This window comes from Balaenoptera ricei, chromosome 7, assembly GCF_028023285.1.
Source record: "Balaenoptera ricei isolate mBalRic1 chromosome 7, mBalRic1.hap2, whole genome shotgun sequence".
Classification (NCBI taxonomy): domain Eukaryota; kingdom Metazoa; phylum Chordata; class Mammalia; order Artiodactyla; family Balaenopteridae; genus Balaenoptera; species Balaenoptera ricei.
In genome coordinates, this window is record NC_082645.1 from 19,919,630 (window position 1) to 19,943,019 (window position 23,390).

Consider the following 23,390-nt stretch of genomic DNA (forward strand, 5'->3'; position numbering starts at 1 on the left):
GGAAACTGCTGTATGCCCAACATGCCCGTTGGCAAAAGGGGAACTTACGGGGAGCCTAGTGGTCACCTTGCGGTTTCCCCGAAAGAACGAGATTGGCAGGATTAGCTCCCCACAAGGATTGCAAGCACCCAGTTCCTCTGTGGAAATTAGTGTTTTCCTCCCAAGGCGTTGCTGCACTGAATAGACGCTGGGCCTTTTCAGGGTTTTGAACACAGCTCTGTTGCCGCAAGGATGCAGCTTTCCAAACGGGAAGAGACTGCTTTTCTACGCAGGGCCTCCTATGCTAGTTAACAGGCAACATAAGTACCTGCAGTCTTTGAGGTGCGAAGGCAGACACACGCGACACACAGGGCCCTTTGCTGAATCAATTTTAATGAGCAGGTGTCTAAGTGTCGCAAGTTCCCTAACCAATAGAAGACCTGTGGAAGGCCTTTTTGGCACTGCCTCTTCCAGAGGCCTACCAGTGTAATGTGGTGAATTGTGGTCTTTGACCAGGTTGGATGTCACATCCAATTCCTGCATGATGTAGAGGGCCGGCAGCTATGAGTTCCCAGAAGGAACGCTGGGCAGAGGGTGTCTCTCATGGCACGTCACTCTTCTGCACTGAGTCAAAGTTGCCCAGCCCATTAGACCGGCTGGGAATATATTCCCGAGGTATTTGTAAGCTGTGTCAACCTGGTTCTCCAAGGAAGGGAGCAGTGTGTCGCCCTGGATTCTGCATGCCAAGAAGTGTTCCGAAGGGCCTACAAGGCTGTCTGTTGATCAGCATGCAGAGAGGACACCTGGGGTACTCAGTGTATTTACACGGGCAACGGTGCGGATGCCAGAGCCCTAGGAGACCTGAAAGGTCTACTCGTGTTCCATTGAAGCTGAACCACGACCAAGACCTCATGGAAACTGCTGCACGCAGAGCTTGCCAGGGGGAAAAATTGGTCCTTACGATGAGACTAGTGGTCGTCTTGTGGTTTCCCAGAACGAACGAGGGCTGTGGGATTAGCTCCCCCTAAGAATTGAAAGCACCTGATTTCTCTGGGCAAAATACTCGTTTCCCTCGCAAGCGTGCCTGCAGTGAATAGGAGCTGGGCAATTCCACACTTTTGCACACAGGTTCTAGGCCGCAAGAATCCAGCTTTCGAAAGGGGATAAGACTGCTTTTGTTCGCGGATGCTAGCGGCCACCTTGCGATTTCCCAGAACGAACGTGGGCCACAGATTCGCTCCCCTCTGAATGCGCAAGCACCCTGTTTGTCTGGGGAACATACTGGTTTCCTCCCCAGGTGTGCCTGCAGTGAGTAGAAGCTGGGCATATTTAGGGATTCAGAAACAACTCCGAGGCCACGAGTATCCAGATTTCCAAAGGGGGAAACGCTGGTTTTCTAAGCAGGGCCACCTAACCTAGTTAACACCCAACCTAAGTACTTGCAGAATTGGAACGGCCAAGGGAGACCATCGCGACACACTGGGCCCTTGGCTAAACAAGTTTTATTGCACAGGCTTCTACGTGTGGCAAGATCCTTAACCGAGTGAAGGCCTGAGGAAAACCGAGTTGGCACTGCATATTCCAAGGGCCTGCCAGTGTAACGTGAGGAATTGTGCTCTTTGCTCAGGTTGGATCTCACCTCGACTTCCTGCTTGAGGTAGAGGGCGGGGAGGTATGAGTTCCCAGAAGGAAGGCGGAGGAGAAGGTTTCTCTCGGTGTAAGTCACTATTCCTAACTGAGTCCAAGTGGCCCAGCACATGAGACCGTGTAGGACTGTGTTCCAGTGCTCTTTGCAAGCTATGGCAACCTAGGTTTCGAAGGAAGAGAACAGTGTGTCGCGTTGGACTCTGCAGGCCAAGAAGTGTTCCGAAGGGCCTACACGGCTGTCTGTTGCTCAGCAGGCAGAGAGGAGACTTGGCGTACTCAGTGTAGTTGCACGGGACACAGTGCGGACGCGAGAGCCCATTGCGTCCTGAAAGGCATCCTCGAGTTGCATGTATGCAGCACAACGACGAACACTTCATGGAAACTGCTGTATGCCCAACATGCCCGTTGGCAAAAGGGGAACTTACGGGGAGCCTAGTGGTCACCTTGCGGTTTCCCCGAAAGAACGAGGGTGGCAGGATTAGCTCCCCACAAGGATTGCAAGCACCCAGTTCCTCTGTGGAAATTAGTGTTTGCCTCCCAAGGCGTTGCTGCACTGAATAGACGCTGGGCCTTTTCAGGGTTTTGAACACAGCTCTGTTGCCGCAAGGATGCAGCTTTCCAAACGGGAAGAGACTGCTTTTCTACGCAGGGCCTCCTATGCTAGTTAACAGGCAACCTAAGTACCGGCAGTCTTTGAGGTGCGAAGGCAGACACACGCGACACACAGGGCCCTTTGCTGAATCAATTTTAATGAGCAGGTGTCTAAGTGTCGCAAGTTCCCTAACCAATAGAAGGCCTGAGGAAGGCCTTTTTGGCACTGCCTCTTCCAGAGGCCTACCAGTGTAATGTGGTGAATTGTGGTCTTTGACCAGGTTGGATGTCACATCCAATTCCTGCATGATGTAGAGGGCCGGCAGCTATGAGTTCCCAGAAGGAACGCTGGGCAGAGGGTGTCTCTCATGGCACGTCACTCTTCTGCACTGAGTCAAAGTTGCCCAGCCCATTAGACCGGCTGGGAATATATTCCCGAGGTATTTGTAAGCTGTGTCAACCTGGTTCTCCAAGGAAGGGAGCAGTGTGTCGCCCTGGATTCTGCATGCCAAGAAGTGTTCCGAAGGGCCTACAAGGCTGTCTGTTGATCAGCATGCAGAGAGGACACTTGGGGTACTCAGTGTATTTACACGGGCAACGGTGCGGATGCCAGAGCCCTAGGAGACCTGAAAGGTCTACTCGTGTTCCATTGAAGCTGAACCACGACCAAGACCTCATGGAAACTGCTGCACGCAGAGCTTGCCAGGGGGAAAAATTGGTCCTTACGATGAGACTAGTGGTCGTCTTGTGGTTTCCCAGAACGAACGAGGGCTGTGGGATTAGCTCCCCCTAAGAATTGAAAGCACCTGATTTCTCTGGGCAAAATACTCGTTTCCCTCGCAAGCGTGCCTGCAGTGAATAGGAGCTGGGCAATTCCACACTTTTGCACACAGGTTCTAGGCCGCAAGAATCCAGCTTTCGAAAGGGGATAAGACTGCTTTTGTTCGCGGATGCTAGCGGCCACCTTGCGATTTCCCAGAACGAACGTGGGCCACAGATTCGCTCCCCTCTGAATGCGCAAGCACCCTGTTTGTCTGGGGAACATACTGGTTTCCTCCCCAGGTGTGCCTGCAGTGAGTAGAAGCTGGGCATATTTAGGGATTCGGAAACAACTCCGAGGCCACGAGTATCCAGATTTCCAAAGGGGGAAACGCTGGTTTTCTAAGCAGGGCCACCTAACCTAGTTAACACCCAACCTAAGTACTTGCAGAATTGGAACGGCCAAGGGAGACCATCGCGACACACTGGGCCCTTGGCTAAACAAGTTTTATTGCACAGGCTTCTACGTGTGGCAAGATCCTTAACCGAGTGAAGGCCTGAGGAAAACCGAGTTGGCACTGCATATTCCAAGGGCCTGCCAGTGTAACGTGAGGAATTGTGCTCTTTGCTCAGGTTGGATCTCACCTCGACTTCCTGCTTGAGGTAGAGGGCGGGGAGGTATGAGTTCCCAGAAGGAAGGCGGAGGAGAAGGTTTCTCTCGGTGTAAGTCACTATTCCTAACTGAGTCCAAGTGGCCCAGCACATGAGACCGTGTAGGACTGTGTTCCAGTGCTCTTTGCAAGCTATGGCAACCTAGGTTTCGAAGGAAGAGAACAGTGTGTCGCGTTGGACTCTGCAGGCCAAGAAGTGTTCCGAAGGGCCTACACGGCTGTCTGTTGCTCAGCAGGCAGAGAGGAGACTTGGCGTACTCAGTGTAGTTGCACGGGACACAGTGCGGACGCGAGAGCCCATTGCGTCCTGAAAGGCATCCTCGAGTTGCATGTATGCAGCACAACGACGAACACTTCATGGAAACTGCTGTATGCCCAACATGCCCGTTGGCAAAAGGGGAACTTACGGGGAGCCTAGTGGTCACCTTGCGGTTTCCCCGAAAGAACGAGGGTGGCAGGATTAGCTCCCCACAAGGATTGCAAGCACCCAGTTCCTCTGTGGAAATTAGTGTTTGCCTCCCAAGGCGTTGCTGCACTGAATAGACGCTGGGCCTTTTCAGGGTTTTGAACACAGCTCTGTTGCCGCAAGGATGCAGCTTTCCAAACGGGAAGAGACTGCTTTTCTACGCAGGGCCTCCTATGCTAGTTAACAGGCAACCTAAGTACCGGCAGTCTTTGAGGTGCGAAGGCAGACACACGCGACACACAGGGCCCTTTGCTGAATCAATTTTAATGAGCAGGTGTCTAAGTGTCGCAAGTTCCCTAACCAATAGAAGGCCTGAGGAAGGCCTTTTTGGCACTGCCTCTTCCAGAGGCCTACCAGTGTAATGTGGTGAATTGTGGTCTTTGACCAGGTTGGATGTCACATCCAATTCCTGCATGATGTAGAGGGCCGGCAGCTATGAGTTCCCAGAAGGAACGCTGGGCAGAGGGTGTCTCTCATGGCACGTCACTCTTCTGCACTGAGTCAAAGTTGCCCAGCCCATTAGACCGGCTGGGAATATATTCCCGAGGTATTTGTAAGCTGTGTCAACCTGGTTCTCCAAGGAAGGGAGCAGTGTGTCGCCCTGGATTCTGCATGCCAAGAAGTGTTCCGAAGGGCCTACAAGGCTGTCTGTTGATCAGCATGCAGAGAGGACACTTGGGGTACTCAGTGTATTTACACGGGCAACGGTGCGGATGCCAGAGCCCTAGGAGACCTGAAAGGTCTACTCGTGTTCCATTGAAGCTGAACCACGACCAAGACCTCATGGAAACTGCTGCACGCAGAGCTTGCCAGGGGGAAAAATTGGTCCTTACGATGAGACTAGTGGTCGTCTTGTGGTTTCCCAGAACGAACGAGGGCTGTGGGATTAGCTCCCCCTAAGAATTGAAAGCACCTGATTTCTCTGGGCAAAATACTCGTTTCCCTCGCAAGCGTGCCTGCAGTGAATAGGAGCTGGGCAATTCCACACTTTTGCACACAGGTTCTAGGCCGCAAGAATCCAGCTTTCGAAAGGGGATAAGACTGCTTTTGTTCGCGGATGCTAGCGGTCACCTTGCGATTTCCCAGAACGAACGTGGGCCACAGATTCGCTCCCCTCTGAATGCGCAAGCACCCTGTTTGTCTGGGGAACATACTGGTTTCCTCCCCAGGTGTGCCTGCAGTGAGTAGAAGCTGGGCATATTTAGGGATTCGGAAACAACTCCGAGGCCACGAGTATCCAGATTTCCAAAGGGGGAAACGCTGGTTTTCTAAGCAGGGCCACCTAACCTAGTTAACACCCAACCTAAGTACTTGCAGAATTGGAACGGCCAAGGGAGACCATCGCGACACACTGGGCCCTTGGCTAAACAAGTTTTATTGCACAGGCTTCTACGTGTGGCAAGATCCTTAACCGAGTGAAGGCCTGAGGAAAACCGAGTTGGCACTGCATATTCCAAGGGCCTGCCAGTGTAACGTGAGGAATTGTGCTCTTTGCTCAGGTTGGATCTCACCTCGACTTCCTGCTTGAGGTAGAGGGCGGGGAGGTATGAGTTCCCAGAAGGAAGGCGGAGGAGAAGGTTTCTCTCGGTGTAAGTCACTATTCCTAACTGAGTCCAAGTGGCCCAGCACATGAGACCGTGTAGGACTGTGTTCCAGTGCTCTTTGCAAGCTATGGCAACCTAGGTTTCGAAGGAAGAGAACAGTGTGTCGCGTTGGACTCTGCAGGCCAAGAAGTGTTCCGAAGGGCCTACACGGCTGTCTGTTGCTCAGCAGGCAGAGAGGAGACTTGGCGTACTCAGTGTAGTTGCACGGGACACAGTGCGGACGCGAGAGCCCATTGCGTCCTGAAAGGCATCCTCGAGTTGCATGTATGCAGCACAACGACGAACACTTCATGGAAACTGCTGTATGCCCAACATGCCCGTTGGCAAAAGGGGAACTTACGGGGAGCCTAGTGGTCACCTTGCGGTTTCCCCGAAAGAACGAGGGTGGCAGGATTAGCTCCCCACAAGGATTGCAAGCACCCAGTTCCTCTGTGGAAATTAGTGTTTGCCTCCCAAGGCGTTGCTGCACTGAATAGACGCTGGGCCTTTTCAGGGTTTTGAACACAGCTCTGTTGCCGCAAGGATGCAGCTTTCCAAACGGGAAGAGACTGCTTTTCTACGCAGGGCCTCCTATGCTAGTTAACAGGCAACCTAAGTACCGGCAGTCTTTGAGGTGCGAAGGCAGACACACGCGACACACAGGGCCCTTTGCTGAATCAATTTTAATGAGCAGGTGTCTAAGTGTCGCAAGTTCCCTAACCAATAGAAGGCCTGAGGAAGGCCTTTTTGGCACTGCCTCTTCCAGAGGCCTACCAGTGTAATGTGGTGAATTGTGGTCTTTGACCAGGTTGGATGTCACATCCAATTCCTGCATGATGTAGAGGGCCGGCAGCTATGAGTTCCCAGAAGGAACGCTGGGCAGAGGGTGTCTCTCATGGCACGTCACTCTTCTGCACTGAGTCAAAGTTGCCCAGCCCATTAGACCGGCTGGGAATATATTCCCGAGGTATTTGTAAGCTGTGTCAACCTGGTTCTCCAAGGAAGGGAGCAGTGTGTCGCCCTGGATTCTGCATGCCAAGAAGTGTTCCGAAGGGCCTACAAGGCTGTCTGTTGATCAGCATGCAGAGAGGACACTTGGGGTACTCAGTGTATTTACACGGGCAACGGTGCGGATGCCAGAGCCCTAGGAGACCTGAAAGGTCTACTCGTGTTCCATTGAAGCTGAACCACGACCAAGACCTCATGGAAACTGCTGCACGCAGAGCTTGCCAGGGGGAAAAATTGGTCCTTACGATGAGACTAGTGGTCGTCTTGTGGTTTCCCAGAACGAACGAGGGCTGTGGGATTAGCTCCCCCTAAGAATTGAAAGCACCTGATTTCTCTGGGCAAAATACTCGTTTCCCTCGCAAGCGTGCCTGCAGTGAATAGGAGCTGGGCAATTCCACACTTTTGCACACAGGTTCTAGGCCGCAAGAATCCAGCTTTCGAAAGGGGATAAGACTGCTTTTGTTCGCGGATGCTAGCGGTCACCTTGCGATTTCCCAGAACGAACGTGGGCCACAGATTCGCTCCCCTCTGAATGCGCAAGCACCCTGTTTGTCTGGGGAACATACTGGTTTCCTCCCCAGGTGTGCCTGCAGTGAGTAGAAGCTGGGCATATTTAGGGATTCGGAAACAACTCCGAGGCCACGAGTATCCAGATTTCCAAAGGGGGAAACGCTGGTTTTCTAAGCAGGGCCACCTAACCTAGTTAACACCCAACCTAAGTACTTGCAGAATTGGAACGGCCAAGGGAGACCATCGCGACACACTGGGCCCTTGGCTAAACAAGTTTTATTGCACAGGCTTCTACGTGTGGCAAGATCCTTAACCGAGTGAAGGCCTGAGGAAAACCGAGTTGGCACTGCATATTCCAAGGGCCTGCCAGTGTAACGTGAGGAATTGTGCTCTTTGCTCAGGTTGGATCTCACCTCGACTTCCTGCTTGAGGTAGAGGGCGGGGAGGTATGAGTTCCCAGAAGGAAGGCGGAGGAGAAGGTTTCTCTCGGTGTAAGTCACTATTCCTAACTGAGTCCAAGTGGCCCAGCACATGAGACCGTGTAGGACTGTGTTCCAGTGCTCTTTGCAAGCTATGGCAACCTAGGTTTCGAAGGAAGAGAACAGTGTGTCGCGTTGGACTCTGCAGGCCAAGAAGTGTTCCGAAGGGCCTACACGGCTGTCTGTTGCTCAGCAGGCAGAGAGGAGACTTGGCGTACTCAGTGTAGTTGCACGGGACACAGTGCGGACGCGAGAGCCCATTGCGTCCTGAAAGGCATCCTCGAGTTGCATGTATGCAGCACAACGACGAACACTTCATGGAAACTGCTGTATGCCCAACATGCCCGTTGGCAAAAGGGGAACTTACGGGGAGCCTAGTGGTCACCTTGCGGTTTCCCCGAAAGAACGAGGGTGGCAGGATTAGCTCCCCACAAGGATTGCAAGCACCCAGTTCCTCTGTGGAAATTAGTGTTTGCCTCCCAAGGCGTTGCTGCACTGAATAGACGCTGGGCCTTTTCAGGGTTTTGAACACAGCTCTGTTGCCGCAAGGATGCAGCTTTCCAAACGGGAAGAGACTGCTTTTCTACGCAGGGCCTCCTATGCTAGTTAACAGGCAACCTAAGTACCGGCAGTCTTTGAGGTGCGAAGGCAGACACACGCGACACACAGGGCCCTTTGCTGAATCAATTTTAATGAGCAGGTGTCTAAGTGTCGCAAGTTCCCTAACCAATAGAAGGCCTGAGGAAGGCCTTTTTGGCACTGCCTCTTCCAGAGGCCTACCAGTGTAATGTGGTGAATTGTGGTCTTTGACCAGGTTGGATGTCACATCCAATTCCTGCATGATGTAGAGGGCCGGCAGCTATGAGTTCCCAGAAGGAACGCTGGGCAGAGGGTGTCTCTCATGGCACGTCACTCTTCTGCACTGAGTCAAAGTTGCCCAGCCCATTAGACCGGCTGGGAATATATTCCCGAGGTATTTGTAAGCTGTGTCAACCTGGTTCTCCAAGGAAGGGAGCAGTGTGTCGCCCTGGATTCTGCATGCCAAGAAGTGTTCCGAAGGGCCTACAAGGCTGTCTGTTGATCAGCATGCAGAGAGGACACTTGGGGTACTCAGTGTATTTACACGGGCAACGGTGCGGATGCCAGAGCCCTAGGAGACCTGAAAGGTCTACTCGTGTTCCATTGAAGCTGAACCACGACCAAGACCTCATGGAAACTGCTGCACGCAGAGCTTGCCAGGGGGAAAAATTGGTCCTTACGATGAGACTAGTGGTCGTCTTGTGGTTTCCCAGAACGAACGAGGGCTGTGGGATTAGCTCCCCCTAAGAATTGAAAGCACCTGATTTCTCTGGGCAAAATACTCGTTTCCCTCGCAAGCGTGCCTGCAGTGAATAGGAGCTGGGCAATTCCACACTTTTGCACACAGGTTCTAGGCCGCAAGAATCCAGCTTTCGAAAGGGGATAAGACTGCTTTTGTTCGCGGATGCTAGCGGTCACCTTGCGATTTCCCAGAACGAACGTGGGCCACAGATTCGCTCCCCTCTGAATGCGCAAGCACCCTGTTTGTCTGGGGAACATACTGGTTTCCTCCCCAGGTGTGCCTGCAGTGAGTAGAAGCTGGGCATATTTAGGGATTCGGAAACAACTCCGAGGCCACGAGTATCCAGATTTCCAAAGGGGGAAACGCTGGTTTTCTAAGCAGGGCCACCTAACCTAGTTAACACCCAACCTAAGTACTTGCAGAATTGGAACGGCCAAGGGAGACCATCGCGACACACTGGGCCCTTGGCTAAACAAGTTTTATTGCACAGGCTTCTACGTGTGGCAAGATCCTTAACCGAGTGAAGGCCTGAGGAAAACCGAGTTGGCACTGCATATTCCAAGGGCCTGCCAGTGTAACGTGAGGAATTGTGCTCTTTGCTCACGTTGGATCTCACCTCGACTTCCTGCTTGAGGTAGAGGGCGGGAAGGTATGAGCTCCCAGAAGGAAGGCGGAGGAGAAGGTTTCTCTCGGTGTAAGTCACTATTGCTAACTGAGTCCAAGTGGCCCAGCACATGAGACCGTGTAGGACTGTGTTCCAGTGCTCTTTGCAAGCTATGGCAACCTAGGTTTCGAAGGAAGAGAACAGTGTGTCGCGTTGGACTCTGCAGGCCAAGAAGTGTTCCGAAGGGCCTACACGGCTGCTTGTTGCTCAGCAGGCAGAGAGGAGACGAAGGGGGGATACGTGTGGTAGCATGGGAAACAGTGTGGAGGCCAGAGTGCTTGCAGTTCTGAAAGCTAGCCTAGCTTTCCATTGAAGCACAACAACGGTGGAGACCTCATGGAAACCGTGGCACGCAGAGCTTGCCCGGTGGAAACTTAGGCACTACCCTGAGGCTCAGGGTGGCCTTGCGCTTTCCCAGGAGGAACGAGGTCTGCGGGATTAACTCTCCTCCAGTGTGGCAGGAACCCGGTTTCTCGGGGGAAAGTGCTCGTTTGCTACGCAAGCGTACCTGCGGAGGCTAGAACCTAGGCATCTTCAAGGTTTGGCAAGCAGGCCCTGAGAAACAAGAATCCAAGTTTCCAAAGGGAAAAGGCTGCTTTTATCGGCAGAGCCACCTACCCTTGTTAGCACCCAGTATAAGTACCTGCAGGATGGCAACTGCGAAGTGAAACAAACGGGACACACTGGGCACCTGAGAAGCTCCCCTCGACACTTGCAAGCAGCTTGTTTCTCTGGGGGAACATACTCTTTTCCTCCCCGGGAGTGCCTGCAGTGAGTATAAGCTGGGCCTTCCTAGGGTTTCCCAAACAGCTCCGAAGCTACAAGAATCCAGATCTCCAAAGGGGAAAAGACTGCTTTTCGAAACAGTGCCACCTATCCTAGTTCACAGCAAACATGAGTCCCTGCAGTAGTGGAGCTGCCGAGGGAGAGCATGGCGAAACCCTGGGAAGTTCTCTAAGTACTTTTAATGTGCAGGCTTCGAAGTGTGGCAAGTTCACTGAAGGAGGGCTGGCCTGATGGAGGCTTAGTTGGCTCTACCTCTTACGTGGTGTAGCAGGGTAAAGGAAGAATTGTGCTCTTTGCTCAGCTTCGACCTCACATCGACGTCCTGCTAAACCAACGCGCCAGTCGGTGTGAGCTCCTGGAATGAAGGCTGAGCAGAGAGTTTATCTGAGTGCAGGTAGGGCCCTTGTCCTCACTGAGTCCACGTTACCCAGCACATGAGACCGGCTCTGACTGTCTTCGTGAGCTGGGACAAGCTGCGGCAACCTAGGTTTCCAAAGGAAGAGAGAGAGCAGTGTGCCGCCTTGGGTTGTGCATGCAAGAAGTCTTTCGAAGGGCCTACACTGCTGCTTGTTGCTCAGCAGGCAGATAGGAGAGGTGGGGGGGATCCGTGTGGTAGCATGGGAAACAGTGCGGAGGCCAGAGTGCTTGGAGTTCTGAAAGCTAGCCTAGCTTTCCATTGAAAAACAACAACGGTGGAGACCTCATGAAAACTGTGGCACGCAGAGCTTGCCCGGTGGAAACTTAGGCACTACCCTGAGGCTCAGGGTGGCCTTGCGCTTTCCCAGGAGGAACGAGGTCTGCGAGATTAACTCTCCTCCAGCGTGGCAGGAACCCGGTTCTCGGGGTAAGTGCTCGTTTGCTACGCAAGCGTACCTGCGGAGGCTAGAACCTGGGCAACTTCAAGGTTTGGCAAGCAGCCCCTGAGACACTAGAATCCAAGCTTCCAAAGGGAAAAGGCTTCTTTTGTCGACAGAGCCACCTAACCTTGTTAGCACCCAGCATAAGTACCTGCAGGATGGGAGCTGCGAAGGGAAACAAACGGGACACACTGGGCACCTGAGAAGCTCCCCTCGACACTTGCAAGCAGCTTGTTTCTCTGGGGGAACATACTCTTTTCCTCCCCGGGAGTGCCTGCAGTGAGTATAAGCTGGGCCTTCCTAGGGTTTCCCAAACAGCTCCGAAGCTACAAGAATCCAGATCTCCAAAGGGGAAAAGACTGCTTTTCGAAACAGTGCCACCTATCCTATTTCACAGCAAACATGAGTGCCTGCAGTAGTGGAGCTGCCGAGGGAGAGCATGGCGAAACCCTGGGAAGTTCTCTAAGTACTTTTAATGTGCAGGCTTCGAAGTGTGGCAAGTTCACTGAAGGAGGGCAGGCCTGATGGAGGCTTAGTTGGCTCTACCTCTTACGTGGTGTAGCAGGGTAAAGGAAGAATTGTGCTCTTTGCTCAGCTTCGACCTCACATCGACATCCTGCTAAACCAACGCGCCAGTCGGTGTGAGTTCCTGGAATGAAGGCTGAGCAGAGAGTTTATCTGAGTGCAGGTAGGGCCATTGTCCTCACTGAGTCCACGTTACCCAGCACATGAGACCGGCTCTGACTGTCTTCGTGAGCTGGGACAAGCTGCGGCAACCTAGGTTTCCAAAGGAAGAGAGAGAGCAGTGTGCCGCCTTGGGTTGTGCATGCAAGAAGTCTTTCGAAGGGCCTACACTGCTGCTTGTTGCTCAGCAGGCAGATAGGAGAGGTGGGGGGGATCCGTGTGGTAGCATGGGAAACAGTGCGGAGGCCAGAGTGCTTGGAGTTCTGAAAGCTAGCCTAGCTTTCCATTGAAGAACAACAACGGTGGAGACCTCATGAAAACTGTGGCACGCAGAGCTTGCCCGGTGGAAACTTAGGCACTACCCTGAGGCTCAGGGTGGCCTTGCGCTTTCCCAGGAGGAACGAGGTCTGCGAGATTAACTCTCCTCCAGCGTGGCAGGAACCCGGTTCTCGGGGTAAGTGCTCGTTTGCTACGCAAGCGTACCTGCGGAGGCTAGAACCTGGGCAACTTCAAGGTTTGGCAAGCAGCCCCTGAGACACTAGAATCCAAGCTTCCAAAGGGAAAAGGCTTCTTTTGTCGACAGAGCCACCTAACCTTGTTAGCACCCAGCATAAGTACCTGCAGGATGGGAGCTGCGAAGGGAAACAAACGGGACACACTGGGCACCTGAGAAGCTCCCCTCGACACTTGCAAGCAGCCTGTTTCTCTGGGGGAACATACTCGTTTCCTCCCCGGGCGTGCCTGCAGTGAGTAGAAGCTGGGAATTCCTACGGTTTCGCAAACAGCTCCGAGGCTACAAGAATCCAGATTTCCAAAGGGGAAAAGACTGCTTTTCGAAGCAGGTCCACCTATCCTATTTCACAGCAAACATGAGTCCCTGCATTAGTGAAGCTGCCGAGGGAGAGCATGGCGGAACCCGGGGAACTTCGCTAAGTACCTTTTACTGTGCAGGCTTCGAAGTGTGGCAAGATCCCTGAAGGAGGGCTGGCCTGAGCGAGGCCTAGTTGGCTCTACCTCTTCCGCGGCCTAGCAGTGTAAAGGAGGAATTGTGCTCTTTGCGCAGCTTGGACCTCACGTCGATATCCTGAGAAACCAACGAGCCAGGCGGTGTGAGCTCCTGGATGGAAGGCTGAGCAGAGTGTTTTTCTGAGTGCAGGTAGGGCCCTTGTCCTCACTGAGTCCACGTTACCCAGCACATGAGACCGGCTCAGACTGTCTTCGTGAGCTGGGACAAGCTGCGGCAACCTAGGTTTCCAAAGGAAGAGAGAGAGCAGTGTGCCGCCTTGGGCTGTGCATGCAAGAAGTGTTCCGAAGAACCTACACGGCTGCTTGTTGCTCAGCAGGCAGAGAGGAGACGAGGGGGGGATACGTGTGGTAGCATGGGAAACGGTGCGGAGGCCAGAGTGCTTGGAGTCCTGAAAGCTATCCTCGCGTTCCATTGAAGCACAACAACGGTGGAGACCTCATGGAAACCGAGGCACGCAGAGTTTGCCCGGTGGAAACTTAGGCACTACCCTGAGGCTCAGGGTGTCCTTGCGCTTTCCCAGGAGGAACGAGGTCTGCGTGATTAACTCTCCTACAGCGTGGCCGGAAGCCGGTTTCTCGGGGTAAGTGCTCGTTTGCTACGCAAGCGTTCCTGCGGAGGCTAGAAGCTGGGCAACTTCAAGGTTTGGCAAGCAGCCCCTGAGACACTAGAATCCAAGCTTCCAAAGGGAAAAAGCTGCTTTTGTCGGCAGAGCCACCTACCCTTGTTAGCACCCAGCATAAGTACCTGAAGGATGGGAGCTGCAAAGGGAAACAAACAGGACCCACTGGGCACCTGAGAAGTTCCCCTCGACACTTGCAAGCAGCCTGTTTCTCTGGGGGAACATACTGGTTTCCTCCCCGGGCGTGCCTGCAGTGAGTAGAACCTGGGCCTTTCTAGGGTTACGCAAACAGCTCCGAGGCTACAAGAATCCAGATTTCCAAAGGGGAAAAGACTGCTTTTCGAAGCAGGCCCACCTATCCTAGTTCACAGCAAACATGAATCACTGCAGTAGTGGAGCTGCCGAGGGAGAGTATGGCGGAACCCGGGGAACTTCGCTAAGTACCTTTTACTGTGCAGGCTTCGAAGTGTGGCAAGATCCCTGAAGGAGGGCTGGCCAGAGCGAGGCCTAGTTGGCTCTACCTCTTCCGGGGCCTAGCAGGGTAAAGGAGGAATTGTGCTGTTTGCTCAGCTTGGACCTCACATCGACGTCCTGTTAACAAACGAGCCAAGCGGTGTGAGCTCCTGGATGGAAGGCTGAGCAGAGTGTTTTTCTGAGTGCAGGTAGGGCCCTTGTCCTCACTGAGTCCACGTTACCCAGCACATGAGACCGGCTCAGACTGTCTTCGTGAGCTGGGACAAGCTGCGGCAACCTAGGTTTCCAAAGGAAGAGAGAGAGCAGTGTGCCGCCTTGGGCTGTGCATGCAAGAAGTGTTCCAAAGAACCTACATGGCTACTTGTTGCTCAGCAGGCAGAGAGGAGACGAGGGGGGGATACGTGTGGTAGCATGGGAAACGGTGTGGAGACCAGAGTGCTTGCAGTTCTGAAAGCTAGCCTAGCTTTCCATTGAAGCACAAAAACGGTGGAGACCTCATGGAAACCGTGGCACGCAGAGCTTGCCCGGTGGAAACTTAGGCACTACCCTGAGGCTCAGGGTGGTCTTGCGCTTTCCCAGGAGGAACGAGGTCTGCGGGATTAACTCTCCTCCAGCGTGGCAGGAACCCGGTTTCTCGGGGGAAAGTGCTCGTTTGCTACGCAAGCGTACCTGCGGAGGCTAGAACCTAGGCATCTTCAAGGTTTGGCAAGCAGGCCCTGAGAAACAAGAATCCAAGTTTCCAAAGGGAAAAGGCTGCTTTTATCGGCAGAGCCACCTACCCTTGTTAGCACCCAGTATAAGTACCTGCAGGATGGCAACTGCGAAGGGAAACAAACGGGACACACTGGGCACCTGAGAAGCTCCCCTCGACACTTGCAAGCAGCTTGTTTCTCTGGGGGAACATACTCTTTTCCTCCCCGGGAGTGCCTGCAGTGAGTATAAGCTGGGCCTTCCTAGGGTTTCCCAAACAGCTCCGAAGCTACAAGAATCCAGATCTCCAAAGGGGAAAAGACTGCTTTTCGAAACAGTGCCACCTATCCTAGTTCACAGCAAACATGAGTCCCTGCAGTAGTGGAGCTGCCGAGGGAGAGCATGGCGAAACCCTGGGAAGTTCTCTAAGTACTTTTAATGTTCAGGCTTCGAAGTGTGGCAAGTTCACTGAAGGAGGGCTGGCCTGATGGAGGCTTAGTTGGCTCTACCTCTTACGTGGTGTAGCAGGGTAAAGGAAGAATTGTGCTCTTTGCTCAGCTTCGACCTCACATCGACGTCCTGCTAAACCAACGCGCCAGTCGGTGTGAGCTCCTGGAATGAAGGCTGAGCAGAGAGTTTATCTGAGTGCAGGTAGGGCCCTTGTCCTCACTGAGTCCACGTTCCCCAGCACATGAGACCGGCTCTGACTGTCTTCGTGAGCTGGGACAGGCTGCGGCAACCTAGGTTTCCAAAGGAAGAGAGAGAGCAGTGTGCCGCCTTGGGCTGTGCATGCAAGAAGTCTTTCGAAGGGCCTACACTGCTGCTTGTTGCTCAGCAGGCAGATAGGAGAGGTGGGGGGGATCCGTGTGGTAGCATGGGAAACAGTGCGGAGGCCAGAGTGCTTGGAGTTCTGAAAGCTAGCCTAGCTTTCCATTGAAGAACAACAACGGTGGAGACCTCATTAAAACTGTGGCACGCAGAGCTTGCCCGGTGGAAACTTAGGCAGTACCCTGAGGCTCAGGGTGGCCTTGCGCTTTCCCAGGAGGAACGAGGTCTGCGAGATTAACTCTCCTCCAGCGTGGCAGGAACCCGGTTCTCGGGGTAAGTGCTCGTTTGCTACGCAAGCGTACCTGCGGAGGCTAGAACCTGGGCAACTTCAAGGTTTGGCAAGCAGCCCCTGAGACACTAGAATCCAAGCTTCCAAAGGGAAAAGGCTTCTTTTGTCGACAGAGCCACCTAACCTTGTTAGCACCCAGCATAAGTACCTGCAGGATGGGAGCTGCGAAGGGAAACAAACGGGACACACTGGGCACCTGAGAAGCTCCCCTCGACACTTGCAAGCAGCCTGTTTCTCTGGGGGAACATACTCGTTTCCTCCCCGGGCGTGCCTGCAGTGAGTAGAAGCTGGGACTTCCTACGGTTTCGCAAACAGCTCCGAGGCTACAAGAATCCAGATTTCCAAAGGGGAAAAGACTGCTTTTCGAAGCAGGTCCACCTATCCTATTTCACAGCAAACATGAGTCCCTGCATTAGTGAAGCTGCCGAGGGAGAGCATGGCGGAACCCGGGGAACTTCGCTAAGTACCTTTTACTGTGCAGGCTTCGAAGTGTGGCAAGATCCCTGAAGGAGGGCTGGCCTGAGCGAGGCCTAGTTGGCTCTACCTCTTCCGCGGCCTAGCAGTGTAAAGGAGGAATTGTGCTCTTTGCGCAGCTTGGACCTCACGTCGATATCCTGAGAAACCAACGAGCCAGGCGGTGTGAGCTCCTGGATGGAAGGCTGAGCAGAGTGTTTTTCTGAGTGGAGGTAGGGCCCTTGTCCTCACTGAGTCCACGTTACCCAGCACATGAGACCGGCTCTGACTGTCTTCGTGAGCTGGGACAAGCTGCGGCAACCTAGGTTTCCAAAGGAAGAGAGAGAGCAGTGTGCCGCCTTGGGCTGTGCATGCAAGAAGTGTTCCGAAGAACCTACACGGCTGCTTGTTGCTCAGCAGCCAGAGAGGAGACGAGGGGGGGATACGTGTGGTAGCATGGGAAACGGTGCGGAGGCCAGAGTGCTTGGAGTCCTGAAAGCTAGCCTAGCTTTCCATTGAAGAACAACAACGGTGGAGACCTCATGGAAACGGAGGCACGCAGAGCTTGCCCGGTGGAAACTTAGGCACTACCCTGAGGCTCAGGGTGGCCTTGCGCTTTCCCAGGAGGAACGAGGTCTGCGAGATTAACTCTCCTCCAGCGTGGCAGGAACCCGGTTCTCGGGGTAAGTGCTCGTTTGCTACGCAAGCGTACCTGCGGAGGCTAGAACCTGGGCAACTTCAAGGTTTGGCAAGCAGCCCCTGAGACACTAGAATCCAAGCTTCCAAAGGGAAAAGGCTTCTTTTGTCGACAGAGCCACCTAACCTTGTTAGCACCCAGCATAAGTACCTGCAGGATGGGAGCTGCGAAGGGAAACAAACGGGACACACTGGGCACCTGAGAAGCTCCCCTCGACACTTGCAAGCAGCTTGTTTCTCTGGGGGAACATACTCTTTTCCTCCCCGGGAGTGCCTGCAGTGAGTATAAGCTGGGCCTTCCTAGGGTTTCCCAAACAGCTCCGAAGCTACAAGAATCCAGATCTCCAAAGGGGAAAAGACTGCTTTTCGAAACAGTGCCACCTATCCTATTTCACAGCAAACATGAGTGCCTGCAGTAGTGGAGCTGCCGAGGGAGAGCATGGCGAAACCCTGGGAAGTTCTCTAAGTACTTTTAATGTGCAGGCTTCGAAGTGTGGCAAGTTCACTGAAGGAGGGCTGGCCTGATGGAGGCTTAGTTGGCTCTACCTCTTACGTGGTGTAGCAGGGTAAAGGAAGAATTGTGCTCTTTGCTCAGCTTCGACCTCACATCGACGTCCTGCTAAACCAACGCGCCAGTCGGTGTGAGCTCCTGGAATGAAGGCTGAGCAGAGAGTTTATCTGAGTGCAGGTAGGGCCCTTGTCCTCACTGAGTCCACGTTACCCAGCACATGAGACCGGCTCTGACTGTCTTCGTGAGCTGGGACAAGCTGCGGCAACCTAGGTTTCCAAAGGAAGAGAGAGAGCAGTGTGCCGCCTTGGGTTGTGCATGCAAGAAGTCTTTCGAAGGGCCTACACTGCTGCTTGTTGCTCAGCAGGCAGATAGGAGAGGTGGGGGGGATCCGTGTGGTAGCATGGGAAACAGTGCGGTGGCCAGAGTGCTTGGAGTTCTGAAAGCTAGCCTAGCTTTCCATTGAAAAACAACAACAGTGGAGACCTCATGAAAACTGTGGCACGCAGAGCTTGCCCGGTGGAAACTTAGGCACTACCCTGAGGCTCAGGGTGGCCTTGCGCTTTCCCAGGAGGAACGAGGTCTGCGAGATTAACTCTCCTCCAGCGTAGCAGGAACCCGGTTCTCGGGGTAAGTGCTCGTTTGCTACGCAAGCGTACCTGCGGAGGCTAGAACCTGGGCAACTTCAAGGTTTGGCAAGCAGCCCCTGAGACACTAGAATCCAAGCTTCCAAAGGGAAAAGGCTTCTTTTGTCGACAGAGCCACCTAACCTTGTTAGCACCCAGCATAAGTACCTGCAGGATGGGAGCTGCGAAGGGAAACAAACGGGACACACTGGGCACCTGAAAAGCTCCCCTCGACACTTGCAAGCAGCCTGTTTCTCTGGGGGAACATACTCGTTTCCTCCCCGGGCGTGCCTGCAGTGAGTAGAAGCTGGGACTTCCTACGGTTTCGCAAACAGCTCCGAGGCTACAAGAATCCAGATTTCCAAAGGGGAAAAGACTGCTTTTCGAAGCAGGTCCACCTATCCTATTTCACAGGAAACATGAGTCCCTGCATTAGTGAAGCTGCCGAGGGAGAGCATGGCGGAACCCGGGGAACTTCGCTAAGTACCTTTTACTGTGCAGGCTTCGAAGTGTGGCAAGATCCCTGAAGGAGGGCTGGCCTGAGCGAGGCCTAGTTGGCTCTACCTCTTCCGCGGCCTAGCAGTGTAAAGGAGGAATTGTGCTCTTTGCGCAGCTTGGACCTCACGTCGATATCCTGAGAAACCAACGAGCCAGGCGGTGTGAGCTCCTGGATGGAAGGCTGAGCAGAGTGTTTTTCTGAGTGCAGGTAGGGCCCTTGTCCTCACTGAGTCCACGTTACCCAGCACATGAGACCGGCTCAGACTGTCTTCGTGAGCTGGGACAAGCTGCGGCAACCTAGGTTTCCAAAGGAAGAGAGAGAGCAGTGTGCCGCCTTGGGCTGTGCATGCAAGAAGTGTTCCAAAGAACCTACATGGCTACTTGTTGCTCAGCAGGCAGAGAGGAGACGAGGGGGGGATACGTGTGGTAGCATGGGAAACGGTGTGGAGGCCAGAGTGCTTGCAGTTCTGAAAGCTAGCCTAGCTTTCCATTGAAGCACAAAAACGGTGGAGACCTCATGGAAACCGTGGCACGCAGAGCTTGCCCGGTGGAAACTTAGGCACTACCCTGAGGCTCAGGGTGGCCTTGCGCTTTCCCAGGAGGAACGAGGTCTGCGGGATTAACTCTCCTCCAGCGTGGCAGGAACCCGGTTTCTCGGGGGAAAGTGCTCGTTTGCTACGCAAGCGTACCTGCGGAGGCTAGAACCTAGGCATCTTCAAGGTTTGGCAAGCAGGCCCTGAGAAACAAGAATCCAAGTTTCCAAAGGGAAAAGGCTGCTTTTATCGGCAGAGCCACCTACCCTTGTTAGCACCCAGTATAAGTACCTGCAGGATGGCAACTGCGAAGGGAAACAAACGGGACACACTGGGCACCTGAGAAGCTCCCCTCGACACTTGCAAGCAGCTTGTTTCTCTGGGGGAACATACTCTTTTCCTCCCCGGGAGTGCCTGCAGTGAGTATAAGCTGGGCCTTCCTAGGGTTTCCCAAACAGCTCCGAAGCTACAAGAATCCAGATCTCCAAAGGGGAAAAGAGTGCTTTTCGAAATAGTGCCACCTATCCTAGTTCACAGCAAACATGACTCCCTGCAGTAGTGGAGCTGCCGAGGGAGAGCATGGCGAAACCCTGGGAAGTTCTCTAAGTACTTTTAATGTGCAGGCTTCGAAGTGTGGCAAGTTCACTGAAGGAGGGCTGGCCTGATGGAGGCTTAGTTGGCTCTACCTCTTACGTGGTGTAGCAGGGTAAAGGAAGAATTGTGCTCTTTGCTCAGCTTCGACCTCGCATCGACGTCCTGCTAAACCAACGCGCCAGTCGGTGTGAGCTCCTGGAATGAAGGCTGAGCAGAGAGTTTATCTGAGTGCAGGTAGGGCCCTTGTCCTCACTGAGTCCACGTTACCCAGCACATGTGACCGGCTCTGACTGTCTTCGTGAGCTGGGACAAGCTGCGGCAACCTAGGTTTCCAAAGGAAGAGAGAGAGCAGTGTGCCGCCTTGGGGTGTGCATGCAAGAAGTTTTTCAAAGGGCCTACACTGCTGCTTGTTGCTCAGCAGGCAGATAGGAGAGGTGGGGGGGATCCGTGTGGTAGCATGGGAAACAGTGTGGAGGCCAGAGTGCTTGGAGTCCTGAAAGCTAGCCTAGCTTTCCATTGAAGAACAACAACGGTGGAGACCTCATGAAAACTGTGGCACGCAGAGCTTGCCCGGTGGAAACTTAGGCAGTACCCTGAGGCTCAGGGTGGCCTTGCGCTTTCCCAGGAGGAACGAGGTCTGCGAGATTAACTCTCCTCCAGCGTGGCAGGAACCCGGTTCTCGGGGTAAGTGCTCGTTTGCTACGCAAGCGTACCTGCGGAGGCTAGAACCTGGGCAACTTCAAGGTTTGGCAAGCAGCCCCTGAGACACTAGAATCCAAACTTCCAAAGGGAAAAGGCTTCTTTTGTCCACAGAGCCACCTAACCTTGTTAGCACCCAGCATAAGTACCTGCAGGATGGGAGCTGTGAAGGGAAACAAACGGGACACACTGGGCACCTGAGAAGCTCCCCTCGACACTTGCAAGCAGCCTGTTTCTCTGGGGGAACATACTGGTTTCCTCCCCGGGCGTGCCTGCAGTGAGTAGAAGCTGGGACTTCCTAGGGTTTCGCAAACAGCTCCGAGGCTACAAGAATCCAGATTTCCAAAGGGGAAAAGACTGCTTTTCGAAGCAGGTCCACCTATCCTATTTCACAGCAAACATGAGTCCCTGCATTAGTGAAGCTGCCGAGGGAGAGCATGGCGGAACCCGGGGAACTTCGCTAAGTACCTTTTACTGTGCAGGCTTCGAAGTGTGGCAAGATCCCTGAAGGAGGGCTGGCCAGAGTGAGGCCTAGTTGGCTCTACCTCTTCCGGGGCCTAGCAGGGTAAAGGAGGAATTGTGCTGTTTGCTCAGCTTGGACCTCACATCGACGTCCTGTTAACAAAAAAGCCAAGCGGTGTGAGCTCCTGGATGGAAGGCTGAGCAGAGTGTTTTTCTGAGTGCAGGTAGAGGCCTTGTCCTCACTGAGTCCACGTTACCCAGCACATGAGACCGGCTCAGACTGTCTTCGTGAGCTGGGACAAGCTGCGGCAACCTAGGTTTCCAAAGGAAGAGAGAGAGCAGTGTGCCGCCTTGGGCTGTGCATGCAAGAAGTGTTCCAAAGAACCTACATGGCTACTTCTTGCTCAGCAGGCAGAGAGGAGACGAGGGGGGGATACGTGTGGTAGCATGGGAAACGGTGTGGAGGCCAGAGTGCTTGCAGTTCTGAAAGCTAGCCTAGCTTTCCATTGAAGCACAACAACGGTGGAGACCTCATGGAAACCGTGGCACGCAGAGCTTGCCCGGTGGAAACTTAGGCACTACCCTGAGGCTCAGTGTGCCCTTGCGGTTTCCCAGGAGGAACGAGGTCTGCGGGATTAACTCTCCTCTAGCGTGGCAGGAACCCGGTTTCTCGGGGGAAAGTGCTCGTTTGCTACGCAAGCGTACCTGCGGAGGCTAGAACCTAGGCATCTTCAAGGTTTGGCAAGCAGGCCCTGAGACACTAGAATCCAAGCTTCCAAAGGGAAAAGGCTGCTTTTATCGGCAGAGCCACCTACCCTTGTTAGCACCCAGTATAAGTACCTGCAGGATGGCAACTGCGAAGGGAAACAAACGGGACACACTGGGCACCTGAGAAGCTCCCCTCGACACTTGCAAGCAGCTTGTTTCTCTGGGGGAACATACTCTTTCCCTCCCCGGGAGTGCCTGCAGTGAGTATAAGCTGGGCCTTCCTAGGGTTTCCCAAACAGCTCCGAAGCTACAAGAATCCAGATCTCCAAAGGGGAAAAGACTGCTTTTCGAAACAGTGCCACCTATCCTAGTTCACAGCAAACATGAGTCCCTGCAGTAGTGGAGCTGCCGAGGGAGAGCATGGCGAAACCCTGGGAAGTTCTCTAAGTACTTTTAATGTGCAGGCTTCGAAGTGTGGCAAGTTCACTGAAGGAGGGCTTGCTGATGGAGGCTTAGTTGGCTCTACCTCTTACGTGGTGTAGCAGGGTAAAGGAAGAATTGTGCTCTTTGCTCAGCTTCGACCTCACATCGACGTCCTGCTAAACCAACGCGCCAGTCGGTGTGAGCTCCTGGATGGAAGGCTGAGCAGAGAGTTTATCTGAGTGCAGGTAGGGCCCTTGTCCTCACTGTGTCCACGTTCCCCAGCACATGAGACCGGCTCTGACTGTCTTCGTGAGCTGGGACAGGCTGCGGCAACCTAGGTTTCCAAAGGAAGAGAGAGAGCAGTGTGCCCCCTTGGGCTGTGCATGAAGAAGTGTTCCGCAGAACCTACACGGCTGCTTTTTGCTCAGCAGGCAGAGAGGAGACGTGGGGGGAATCCGTGTGGTAGCATGGGAAACGGTGCGGAGGCCAGAGTGCTTGGAGTCCTGAAAGCTATCCTCGCGTTCCATTAAAGCACAACAACGGTGGAGACCTCATGGAAACCGAGGCACGCAGAGCTTGCCCGGTGGAAACTTAGGCACTACCCTGAGGCTCAGGGTGGCCTTGCGCTTTCCCAGGATGAAAGAGTACTGCGGGCTTAACTCTCTTCCAGCGTGGCAGGAACACGGTTTCCCGGGAGAAAGTGCTCCTTTACTACGCAAGTGTACCTGCGGAGGCTAGAAGCTGGGCAACATCAAGGTTTGGCAAGCAGCCCCTGAGACACTAGAATCCAAGCTTCCAAAGGGAAAAGGCTGCTTTTGTCCGCAGAGCCACCTACCCTTGTTAGCACCCAGAATAAGTACCTGTAGGATGGGAGCTGCGAAGGGAAACAAACGGGACACACTGGGCACCTGAGAAGCTCCCCTCGACACTTGCAAGCAGCCTGTTTCTCTGGGGGAACATACTCGTTTCCTCCCCGGGCGTGCCTGCAGTGAGTAAAAGCTGGGCCTTCCTAGGGTTTCGCAAACAGCTCCGAGGCTACAAGAATCCAGGTTTCCAAAGGGGAAAAGACTGCTTTTCGAAGCAGGGCCACCTATCCTAGTTCATAGCAAACATGAGTCCCTGCAGTAGTGGAGCTGCCGAGGGAGAGCATGGCGAAACCCTGAGAACTTCGCTAAGTACCTTTTACTGTGTAGGCTTCGAAGTGTGGCAAGATCCCTGAAGGAGGGCTGGCCTGAGCGAGGCCTAGTTGGCTCTACCT